General features: G+C 38.9%; 1 protein-coding gene and 1 non-coding gene across 2 annotated transcripts in view; both read left to right on the top strand.

Annotated features, from left to right (window-relative positions):
• The window catches only part of Macrod2 (mono-ADP ribosylhydrolase 2), a 1,849,434-nt gene that overhangs the window by 1,606,126 nt on the left and 233,108 nt on the right, over positions 1–10,200 (top strand). The window lies entirely within an intron of this gene.
• Positions 104–267, top strand: LOC114612303. The gene has a single exon (XR_003709979.1). It is a non-coding gene; the product is annotated as a U1 spliceosomal RNA (small nuclear RNA).

Here is a 10,200-nt window from a genome sequence, read left to right as displayed (position 1 = left end):
GGAAAGGAAAGGAAAGGAAAGGAAAGGAAAGGAAAGGAAAGGAAAGGAAAGGAAAGGAAAGGAAAGGAAAGGAAAAGAAAAGAAAAGTAAAGAAAAGAAATGATTTTTTACCTGGCAGGGGAGATACCATGCTCACGAAGGTGGTTTTCCCAGGGCGAGGCTTATCCATTGCACTCCGGATGTGCTGACCCCTATGATTTCTCCAAATGCGGGAAACTTGACTGCATAATTTGTGGTAGTGGGGGACTGCGTTCGCACTCTCCCCTAATTAAAAAAAAAAAAAGGTGAGTTTGCTCAGAATCCAGGAGAAACTCTTCCAGGAAGAAAAGTGCAAAATAAACATCTATAAGGATATTTTCTTTGTGTAAAAGGAATATTCCAACTAACATTCCAACTTAATCTGGATATGAGACATACTGGGTTAACTGGAGAGTGTGAGTAAAATGCAGTCAAGAATGACAATTCAATTCAGAAGCTTCCTCAGGTCAGAGGACATGTTCAGAGCATATTCTTCACTGTACAGAGGCACACAGCTGACAAGGACGCGCTATGCAGGACTCTACTAAGATATGTATCTGGTTATGAGCCTATATCTTTCTGAAAAATGATACCAGAATTCAGCTAACATTTTTTGGCACTCATAAAGCTTGACTTTTAACAACAAAACTTTATGAATGTCTACCCATGAGCCTTTGTTTCTACCATAATCCCTTGATCCCTATATGAGAGGAACAGGAAGAGGAAGAGATTTGATACCATAAGCCACATGTCTCTTAATCAATGGTTAATGGCATCTCAGTTTTCCAGGTGACCAGAGATGGCCTTGGGAATCTCACCAACAAAATACCTAGTCACCCAAAGGCACTGCGTACTGCCTCCCTTCCTTACTTTCCCCTGACCTCTCTGCTGGTGTTTCCTGATTCCATTTCCAGATAAAGTAGCTGTGTTTAATAAATATATACTGGGGGACTCCTGGGGGTACTTCATTTAAGACAGATTTAAATCAATTCCTACAAAGAAACAGTGTGAGTTAGACACAGTCATGAGGATCTGAGAAGCTCAGTAATTGCATAGAATAAGCAAAGATTGAATCCCTGAACAAAAAAAAATGGGGTGTTGAAGGAAACAGGCCCCAGCGCCTGCATATCACGTCCTACTATCAAAGGCTGAGGACAACCTGGAGCTTGCAGAATTGGGTTTCACTGCTAGCGATTTGGTTATCCAGGGGCAAGTTAAGGAAGTTTTGATTACTCAGGAGGAGGTTAAGATGCCAATAAAGAGTAAAACTAAAATGAGCGCTGGAGACTTAGTGGGGGGTCAATGTTGAATGAGCTGGGAATGGAGAAAACGATAGGAAAAGAAGCAAGAATCCCCATGGAGAACAGCGAGAGTAGCCCTGTGCTTGCTCGACAGTTTTGATTGATGACTAATTTGTAGCCTCTGCTTACAGGACAGTATTTATTGGTTTTGTGGATTTCCTAAAGCAAGCATATAGCTCATCAGAATGATACTCATTTTTCCAAAAGAACAGACCCTTCAGAACCTTCAGAGGTATAGTCAGTATTTCATATGAGTTTATGAGTTTTTCTCCAGCTTTCCAATCCACATAAAAAATTTTATCTCTCTTTTTCCCCTGCAATGAAATCCTCAAATACCTCTTTCCGTTTTGTGAATAAAAATACTGGCTTTTCTTAACAATGGACCTTCTAATAAGTGATCCAAGCTACATTTTAATGCCTGAGCAAGGGTGGGTTGAACAAAGGAGCAGCAGCTCTTTCAACATCACAGCCAGAGGAGCCTCATTTGCACTTGTTCAGTGAAGGTTTCTGGAATGTAGCAGGGAGCTCGCACTTCTACCAGCTTGCACTCTGCATAGCTGTTCAAGCCACTTAATACCTTTCAAGTGTCTACAAGCTAAACGAATGTTCTTCACAAACATTCCTGTGCCTGGCACAGCTGCTCAGAACGTTTGTTTATTATGAGCCTGTGGTTATTTAGTGTCTATTTATTGCCAGCAAAAACTATATATACTGGCTTAAATGTTGATAACTGAAGAAGCATTTCCCAGTGAAAACTTGTATAGTCAGGACATTATTTCAAAAATAGAAAGTAGAACTCTTTGGACCGCCAAATGAAACTTTACACCAATTATTAGTCTATAGCTATTTTTAATTTTTGTTTTCAGCTTATTGATAAGCTATCCAGTGTGGACAAAAGGGTATTCCACCTTAAAATGATGAAATTTTTTGCCACTTAAGAACTGCTATGAACAATATATCATTATTTGAATGAGCAAAGTGAAGGAGAAATTCCATGACTTCAATCTCTTCACTGGGATTTTAGGATTCTGAAAATGATGCTAAGGAACATTTAGAGAAAAATTGCCAATGATCAAATGAATGATAATTTTATGTGGTGATAGGAGCCAACATTGTGTTTATTGCTTGGCCATGATAAATGACTGATCTGAAATAGAGTCGCACTTATTTGGTCCGATGGACTAAATTTTGAGTGTCATCTCCACATAGATCTATAGGTATTTCTAGAACATTTATGGTACAGGAGGAAACTATTTTCACCTTTGTGCAGTTGCTAAATATTTCCCCTTCCGCTTGATGGCACAGTAGCCAACAGTGGTTTGTTCCAGCAGTACTTTACAATTAGGTCCTGGGAATCACCAGTGGAGCAAGCAGATACAAATGTATACAGCATCTGCAAGGTCACTTTTGCTTTAAGTGAGGCGAGGCATTGCGGTTTTATTTCAGTAACAAACCACATGAGTTTTTTGTTTGTTTGCTTTTTGTTTTGTTTTTTTAAGCAGTAAGAAGATGTAGGTTGAAGTAGTTTGAGAATTTTAATAATAAGACTATGCCTGTCACTAGCCATGATTTTGATGATTGGTGGTCATGTGGCCTGTCACGTGAGTTTGAAAAGCAAAAACATCCTCTCAGTTCTGGCTCAGATTTGTTACCTCATTCCTGTTTTATCACTCTCACAGAGCTCTCTAGGGTAAATCTGCAAGATGGGAATGCCAGGTGGTGCTGTTTGAAACAGTCCTGTTAGCCAAAGCTGTTCTTCAGTAATAGAATATGGTGAGCTGTGATGTTTATAAGACACACAATGGGTTATGAATACCAAACGAAGACTCCAAAGATCTGTATTACTAACTTCATGGAGACTATAGGTTGAATGAGTATAGTTCAATATGTTGAATTTTTCAAAAACATTGTTAATTTTACACATGTTTCTTTTAATACACACACACACACACACACACACACACACACACACATTCTTATCATCTGTATTGTGTGCCTGGGAAGATTAGCTTGCCATCTTCTCCTTCCATTATATGAGTCCCAACCATCAAACTGGGGTTTTCAGGCTGAGCTATATTACTGGTCCTTCACTTTGCTTTCTGAATGTATCTAGCAGAAAAGTTAAATCATATATGTTACTAACACAATATTTCCATTAGATAGCTCTAGGAATAAGAAAGTTAACAACTTGGACAGATTTCCTCTCCTTCATTACTTCAGAAAATAAAAAAAAACTTGAGTTGCTTATTTATAATTCATATGTTCATTGCTATAATTCTTCCAAGAGCAGTACACCTGTGAATCTGACATAAAATAATGCCAATAAACCCATCTAATTAATGAGCCCAACAATTTATTGCATAAAAAGTATTACAAATGTTTTGAATTTTATGTATATAGAACTATTAATTTATTTTCTTGCAAAGTATAAACATTCATTATTTTTTTCACTTTATTTTTACTTATGAAATTAATGACACCAATTTTGTCAATAAATTTTGTTCTTTTAATAAAATTTGTTTTTGGAAATAGCAGTAGTTGTTTGATAGGTTTCTCGAATGTCTGATTTAAGTAATACACACTGAGAAATACAGAATCAGCTGTCAAAGTGAATAGTATTAATTTGTGAATGCACATTTGCAACATCTTATTAGTATATTGTATAAATATTGTTTTTATCCTCTAGGGGATTCAGATTTTATTATTTCTTCCCCAAGGCATTCAGTGGATAGAAGAATTGGTTGGCAAGGACAAAATCATTGAACACCTAGTGACTTGGCACTGCAAGGGGAATAGGAAGGAACAGGCCTGTTGGGATGATGTCATTGTCAGCTCCATCTGGAAGTAGCCATTCCACATTGCGGAACTCCTAAAATATATAAGCCATTATCCAAAACTCTGAAGATAAAAAGATATACCCATATAGTCACCTTCCTTTACTTGCAATACTAAAACCAGAAATATAAATCATTAAAAACAATGAGTATTACTTTTGTCACGATTAATCTCCATTTTTCCTACATCATAACTCTTTTAATGTTATTTGTTTTATGTGTATGCATATTTTGCCTATATATGTGTCTGTGCACCATGTGCATGCCTGGTTCCCACAGATGCCAGATGAGGACATAAGATACCCTGGGACTAGAGTTACAGATAATTGTAAACTACCATGCAGATCTGGGCCTTGAACCTAAGTCCTCTTAAAGAACAGCTAATGTTTTTAACCACTGAACCTTCTTACCAAGCCTTACTTTATAGACATCTTGAATGAAACAACCACAGTGAAATTTTAATAATTATTACTTTTATCATACTTGAGCTTCTTTAAAAAAATCTCACTGTGAATTTTCAGTATAGTTGTGATGGAAATTTACCTTAGTCCATAAAGCTCTGTAGCCAAGGCAATGACAGCTTCCCTATACCTTCATATCACTCTTCCCATTATCCTCCACTCTCCATCTGGGTAACATATACCCCCACCTCTCTTTGCCTGGAAATCTTTCTTAAAGCTTAAATAATGGGAAACAAGTAGGGTCAGTTTATTTGCAGTACTAACAACTATCCAAACCTGAATTTTCTTCCACTAAATTTGTTTTGTTTTTCTTCCATGTTGCTTCTTCTCATTAATATTAATAAGACAATCCTTAGCTCAAGTTTTTCAATAGTGTGTGTGTGTGTGTGTGTGGAGAGAGAGAGAGAGAGAGAGAGAGAGAGAGAGAGAGAGAGAGAGAGAGAGGGAGAGAGAGAGGGGGGGGGGGGGGGGAGAGAGAGAGAGAGAGAGAGAGAGAGAGAGAGAGAGAGAGAGAGGGCATTCAGCATGCCACAGTGTGTATGTGGTGATCAGAGGCCCATGGGATTTAGTTCTCTCCTTCACTCATGTGGTTTCTGGAGATGAAACTCAGGTTGTCAGATTTGATGGCAAGAGTCCTTGTTTGCTCAGCCTTGTTGCCTGCCCTCCTTTACTCGGTAATCTTTTCTTGGACACCTAAAAAACCCTTTATAATTAAATGCCAGCAGACTGGGTAGAAGGATGAATGTGACATAATAAAATATCAAGACAAAGGGAGTTCAGGGTGCTGGAGAATGAAGTAATATTTCTAAGATCAGTAGACTCTAAACAAGATGAGGGAGGTTAATGGAGTTTTCCGAAGTATTAAGCACTAGGCTGACACAGGATAGATAAGGAGTCAGTCAGACTATCAGCAAAATGGTGACCAGTAATCCTTACACATGGATCACACAACGTCAGTGCAGTAGAGCTGCACTGAGCGTGATTCTGAGACATGAGGGCAAAGACGAAGGTTCTGGGGGTGAGTGAACCAACCACCTGCTGAAAAGTATCTGGAAGATGTCTCCTTGGATTGTATTACAACCCAAAGTATCTGAGCCTCCTGTAAAGAAAAGTATGCCTTGTATATACCCTTGTTCACTTCATTTTCCATTATTACATCCCATATGAGATTGTAGACTGTTGCTTCTCTCTTGAATGTTCCTTTACTTGTAATAGGATGCCTTATGAAAAGCAGGCTCCTGCTGAATGCCTGGGAAGCTGGATGGAGTCTTCTCCCATATTATTTTACAGGCCATTATCTGAACTGTTATTTGGGATTGAATAGATTATTCTGAGACAGCATGGAAAGTATAAGAATAATTTATACATCATTGATCCTCCCTAATAGTTACTTTGAATTAACATGGAGGATGGACATGCATGATAAATTGGCATGCTCCAAAGCCTTTCACTGTGAGAAAATATCATCTCTGCAATAAAGAAGGCTCAAGATAAAGGGAAGCTAAATACATTCTTGGTATAGTAATTTTTTTTAAGTCAAGGAGTTCACCTGAAGTCTGTATCCTTGCGGAAATTATCACTTCTGATATGGTTGGTCATTTTCCAGAGATTAGTACTCATTAGACAGAACCTCAGTGAGATGCTTGAAGGCATTTGTTTTCACAAGTAAGTAGAAACCAAGTTAGAGATGATTGATCATACTGGTACAGCTGAGTGTTTCCTTTGCTTTTGTCTCCTCGGTGTTGCAAAGACACCAGAGCCTTGACCTATACCAGGCCATAGATTTCCTCCCTGAGTCATGCTCTTAACAAAAGGTTGAGCTCAATAGACTCAGAATTTTGGGGTTAATTGGTATGATGGAAATGTAAATAAAATAGAGATACAATTCAGCAATAATTTGATGTACTCAGTTGGAAAGTGAACTAACAGATTTCAAAAATATTTCAAAAGCCTTCATTGTATAGTTCTATTTTAGGATAGAAAGATGTTTTTCTTATATGTTTTGTTGACTTTCAATACTTTTCTTATCACATAGAAAACAATATATTAATCATTAACATTTATTTGGAAAAGGAAAACAAAGCAAATTAAGAAACTCTAGTTGAACCCTAATTCACCCTAATTCAACTCAAAACCATGAGACCATTGAAAAACTTTGGTGTGACCATTAGCTTCTCTGTCTTACTGCTTCTTAATCTCACTTCTCGGAAATAATGAAAACTCATGTAGTGGACTACAATGTGCTGAGAGGCTTGAGTCTTGAAACATGACAGAGTGGCAAGGGAATGCGGAAGGAGCAGACATACCAGTACATGGACAGGAAACTCTGCTCAGTTGGGCTGGGTGCACCCTAGTGAAGTGGCCTCAACTACCACCAACAAATCAGAACCTCAGTACAGTTATTAGGTATCAACCAGAGGGAGGGACTGTGTATTCTTGTAGGAGGTCTCTATAGAATGTAGCAGTGTCTGGCTACAAATATCTAGGAGCAGTAAAATGCAGTTGCTAAGTTTTGTACAAACTGGTCAGTCCTTTGTCAACACTCATACTTGCCCACATTATCACCATTTGCACTGAGACCAGAGGACGGCTTTGCCAGTTCCAATTCTGACCCATATGGGGAAGGAGTTGCTAGTTACCTATGAGTCTGAGGCTTGGTCCATGGTATGGCCAGCTCATATCAAGCAGTGCACATTGACTAAGAATTTTACTCACTCCCTAAACTGAAGAAAATCTCCGTGGACTCACTTCAGGTATGCAAGTAAACTGATTTCTTATAAGGAATCCTGCCTTAGGGGAAGTAGGAACTGAAGGGATCTTATTCATTGCCACAGCATAGCTGAATTGGATTAATTATATTATTAAATTTTGACAATTAAAGTATTACAGTCTTCAAATTGTTTTAAGAGTTATCATGTGAAATGGAGGCATAAATGGCAAAAACTAGCTCCTGTACTTCAGAATCATATCAAAGCCCCTCATTTATATTCCACTGTTTTTAATCACAAGTTTTTGCCTTTCATATCTATGTTACTTATGGCAAAATATCTTATGTACAATGTAATATTGCCATGTGGTGTGAAAGAATTTTCCTAACTAAAAATTAACAATTGGAAAAGAGACAGGACATCTGTCTGTCCTGATTCCTTTAACCAAGTTAATTAAGGGCAATATGGCAAAGGCAAACCCAGAGGGAAGGGCAGAGCAAAGGGTGTTCAGTGGGGTAAATCAGCTTTACAATGGAACACCTTGTCCATACCATGTCCATATTCCTTTACCCATAAGGTGGCACAGAAATCTAGTGATTTTTTTTTCGTCTAGAAGTATCTGAAATTTGGTACTTTGGTCCATAGTTGTGCGTGTAAGTGCTACAACTCTAAGGGGAAAGTTTTCCCCATTACAAATGTTGTAGCTCTGAGGAAAATTCCCAATGCATGTGTTACAGCTCTGAGGGGAAAAGCTTCCCCAAGGGAAGAGTTACAGCTCTGAGGGGAGAGGCTTCCCCATCTAAGTGTTACATCTCTGAAGGGAAAGGTATCCTGGGAATTGGGAGCCAAGAAATACCCTAAAGTCATACCAGGCAACCAAACCTCACACAAGAGATTTATTGAGAAAGACACAAGAGGGTGACTGCTATCCCTGCTCAGGCACGAGGCAGCAGAGAATGGAGCAGGAGACAGGCTTACATAGAGTTTCTTGGGGAAGAGTTTTCTAGAGTGCAGATTTCCAGGGTGGGGATTGGTTGGATTTCAACCCAAGCAGAGGGACTGATAGGTTTTTCTGCTCAGGGATGGGTGTGTTTTTATGCTCAGATGTTGGTAAGTTTTCATGCTCAAGGATAGATAGGTTTTCATGAGCAAGAATTTATGAGGTTTGATAGGTTTTCAAACCTGGAAGAGGACTTGGGCATGTGGGATGTTGGCAGCCAGAAAATATTCCCTGATCAGCCTTGCTAACCAACAGTGCCAAGCATGTAGCTCCCATTGAAATTTTGCCCTCAGTCGGTGATTCTCCACTGTTTAAATTTCCTGTTCTTCTCCTCCTGGGAAGGATGATCCCAAAGGCACCTTTTCTGTGTCACTTCTTAGAATTCTCTGTAACATGGAGCATACCATTTTGTTGACTGCCTTCCCTCCCTGGATTACTTCTTCATCACTTCTTCATTATTTCCTAGGACCACCCCCCTAATAAACCATCTGGATTTAGAAAGTAGCCTCAGCGAATGTTCGAGGTAGAACTCACACAAAGACAACTGCTACTGCTGTTCACTGAAGTCAGTCTCTGAGTTCTGTTCATTAAAACTTTAACAGCATCTACTTTTAAGGCTTCTGTTAATTTGTTTTCAACACTGCAGTTCATCATGTCATCCCACTGTGCTCAGTATCCATCAGAGGTGTCTCATAACTACTTTCTGAAAGTGGTCTAACTCCATAAGTGAAGTACTTGTGACTGAATCAAGCTCTTCCTCCACAGTGCAGACCTAGGATATGTTTTATCAGATAAAGTGTGATGATTATATAAGCCCTTGGCAGGGGAGCAGTCTTCATTCCAACTTTTAATTATGTCTAGAACAATGGCAAAATGTGTTGTTCCTAAAGCCATCTGGTTACAATTTACCTGCTTAGATAGGAGAGGGGGCCACCTTTATCCATCCTAGGTCATCTTACAAAGTTAGTCTCTCTGGATGCTCCACTCCCCTCTAAATGAGGAAGACTTTACGGGAGCTAAGAATACAGATACTCAGTTCTTAAGAAATGAGCCTGTGAGATGGGAAGACTTTCCTATCCAGTACAGCATGCTGAGAGCTTGCCTGAGTTGGGTAAACACAGATGACTTTTTGTGGATTCCCTTCTAAAATGTCATAAAACTTAAAGAAGAAGAACTCTCTAGGTTTCTACTTAGTCATTTGCCTCAGGGCTAAACCTTTATAGGGTATTTCTACACCTATTTAAGGTAGTAAAGCAATGATATTTTCTCTCTCTCTCTCTCTCTCTCTCTCTCTCTCTCTCTCTCTCTCTCTGTGTCTGTGTGTGTGTCTGTGTGTTCGTAAATGATGTGATGTGCTCCAAATCTCTGACAATAGCTGCTGTCTGTATGATACCATCAGGTACCTCCACAATTTCCATCACACTAACCCCTGAGCAGATTAAAAAAAAGACAAGACAGAGAAGCAGGGGACACTTACACTTTAGTACTGTCCTCATCATTACTGTGATGGCTGTCCAGATACTAAAGACTTTACTAACCTATTCACTGAGTGAAGCTGCAGACTTCCTGAGAAACCATCACCTTGCTTTCACAGAGATTATATGAGTCTACAGTTTTCATTTTCAGCCAAGGCACGCAGCCTTTTTCCTTCAGTCAGTCTGTGTCAGAAGCAGGATGGCATTTAAGGAGTTAGTTGACTGGGTTTGTTTTCTCCACCTTGCTGATTATTAGATTTCAAAGCTTTTAAATCTGAAGATTTTTTCAAGTAATTAGTTAATTGGAGTCTGAATATGTGATGGTTTATTGATATGCCAAGCTAACACTATTTAATCACAAGAACAATTGTATCTTTCTTCTTTCTGTTTCTCCCTCTCTCCT

This window comes from Grammomys surdaster, unplaced genomic scaffold (genome assembly GCF_004785775.1).
Source record: "Grammomys surdaster isolate TR1022 unplaced genomic scaffold, NIH_TR_1.0 129, whole genome shotgun sequence".
Taxonomy (NCBI): Eukaryota; Metazoa; Chordata; class Mammalia; order Rodentia; family Muridae; genus Grammomys; species Grammomys surdaster.
Note: the sequence above shows the minus strand (reverse complement) of the source record. Positions and strands in the feature narration are given on the sequence as shown.